This window comes from Salmo trutta, unplaced genomic scaffold, assembly GCF_901001165.1.
Source record: "Salmo trutta unplaced genomic scaffold, fSalTru1.1, whole genome shotgun sequence".
Classification (NCBI taxonomy): domain Eukaryota; kingdom Metazoa; phylum Chordata; class Actinopteri; order Salmoniformes; family Salmonidae; genus Salmo; species Salmo trutta.
In genome coordinates this window covers 203587-206103 of record NW_021822746.1, presented here as the reverse complement: position 1 = coordinate 206103, position 2517 = coordinate 203587, and the positions used below count along the sequence as shown (strand labels likewise).

General features: G+C 40.6%; 1 long non-coding RNA gene across 1 annotated transcript; it reads left to right on the top strand.

Annotated features, from left to right (window-relative positions):
• The first annotated feature begins 821 nt into the window (after positions 1–821).
• On the top strand, positions 822–1162 carry LOC115184137 (uncharacterized). Its single transcript, XR_003874199.1, has 2 exons — positions 822–903; positions 1020–1162. It is a non-coding gene; the product is annotated as an uncharacterized LOC115184137 (long non-coding RNA).
• The last annotated feature ends 1355 nt before the right edge of the window (positions 1163–2517 follow it).

Sequence of the window (2517 nt, the reverse complement as noted above, 5' to 3'; positions counted from 1 at the left end):
TGACTATATACAGACTCAGTGAGCATAGCCTTGCTATTGAGAAAGGCCGCCGTAGGCAGACCTGGCTCTCAAGAGAAGACAGGCTATGTGCCCACTGCCCACAAAATGAGGTGGAAACTGAGCTGCACTTCCTAACCTCCTGCCCAATGTATAACCATATTAGAGACACATATTTCCCTCAGATTACACAGATCCACAAAGAATTTGAAAACAAATCCAATTTTGATAAACTCCCATATCTACTGGGTGAAATACCACAGTGTGCCATCACAGCAGCAAGATGTGTGACCTGTTGCCACAAGAAAAGGTCAACCAGTGAAGAACAAACACCATTGTAAATACAACCCATATTTATGTTTATTTATTTTCCCTTTTGTATTTAAACTATTTGCACATAATATGACATTTGAAATGTCTTTATTATTTTGGAATTTTTGAGTGTAATGTTTAATGTTCATGTTTGTTTATTTCACATTTGTATATTATCTACTTCACTTGCTTTGGCAATGTTAACATGTGTTTCTCATGCCAGCACGAGGGAGAGAGAGAGAGGAAGGGGCGGGCAGAAAGAACGTTTTGGTAATCAGTATCAGTGTCTTGTCCTGCCTCGCAAGTAGCATAAAGTTCTCCTCTTCCTCTGTGGTTTTATTTAAATGACACGAGGCCCCAGGCCTTTGTAGCCTATCGTCTACTTAGACTTTAACACAGGAAATAATAGGTCTTGTGATAACTGCACTGTCATTGACATTTTGTGGGATTTTTCTTTAACGTTAAGGATCCCATCTTCGTTTTAAGGTTTAAACGTTCAGACCTCTAGAGAGGTGTGTGTGTGTGTGTGTGTGTGTGTGTTATAAGGGGGGCATATCCAGATGATTTGGGCTGAGGTTGGGGCCATCACATCAGGTGTGTGTGTGTGTGTGTGTGTGTGTGTGTGTGTGTGTGTGTGTGTGTGTGTGTGTGTGTGTTATAAGGGGGGCATATCCAGATGATTTGGGCTGAATTTGGGGCCATCACATCAGGTGTGTGTGGTACTGCTGTCCCAACATCCATAATGGAGATGGCCAGCAGCTTGTCGTCTAAAAGAAAGGAAATGAGTTCTGTCTGGTTTGTTCAGCCGTTCCTATGTGGGGAAAGAATAGGTTTATGGGATTAACAGTGAAAATAAGGTCTGAGATGAACACAGGTTTAGGAGATGTTCTTATGAGATACTATCAGTCAGTTAACATGACCTTCATGAATTATGAAGCCTTTGTGTTTGTTTTGATTACAGAAATATGTGATGTTAGCTGATAGATTTCCTCATAGAACAAAACGGATGAGATCTCCTAAGCCTGTGTTTACCACAGACCATATTTGAGTTGTTTATTAAAATATAATCCCCATAGGGATATTTTGGCCAAAGAGCCATGGCAGAGCTGTGCCTATAAAATATAGCATTACTAGTGCTCTCAGGTATACAGCTCTATAATCCACAGGGACTCTCTGTTTCTCCACTTCTTCCACTTCGTCCACTCGGCCTCAATGTCACACCCATATTCTCTATCTCTCTCTATTATCCGCTACTTCCTGTATATAGCCATGTTGTTACCCGATACTTCCTCTATATAGCCATGTTATTACCCGATACTTCCTGTATATAGCCATGTTGTTACCCGATACTTCCTGTATATAGCCATGTTGTTACCCGATACTTCCTGTATATAGCCATGTTATTACCCGATACTTCCTCTATATAGCCATGTTGTTACCCGATACTTCCTGTATATAGCCATGCTATTACCTGCTACTTCCTGTATATAGCCATGTTGTTACCCGATACTTCCTGTATATAGCCATGCTATTACCTGCTACTTCCTGTATATAGCCATGTTGTTACCCGATACTTCCTGTATATAGCCATGTTATTACCCGATACTTCCTGTATATAGCCATGTTGTTACCCGATACTTCCTGTATATAGCCATGTTATTACCTGCTACTTCCTGTATATAGCCATGTTGTTACCCGATACTTCCTGTATATAGCCATGCTATTACCTGCTACTTCCTGTATATAGCCATGTTGTTACCCGATACTTCCTGTATATAGCCATGTTGTTACCCGATACTTCCTGTATATAGCCATGTTATTACCCGATACTTCCTCTATATAGCCATGTTATTACCTGCTACTTCCTGTATATAGCCATGTTGTTACCCGATACTTCCTCTATATAGCCATGTTATTACCCGATACTTCCTCTATATAGCCATGTTGTTACCCGCTACTTCCTGTATATAGCCATGCTATTACCCGATACTTCCTCTATATAGCCATGTTGTTACCCGATACTTCCTGTATATAGCCATGTTATTACCCGATACTTCCTCTATATAGCCATGTTATTACCTGCTACTTCCTGTATATAGCCATGTTGTTACCCGATACTTCCTCTATATAGCCATGTTATTACCCGATACTTCCTGTATATAGCCATGTTGTTACCCGCTACTTCCTGTATATAGCCATGCTATTACT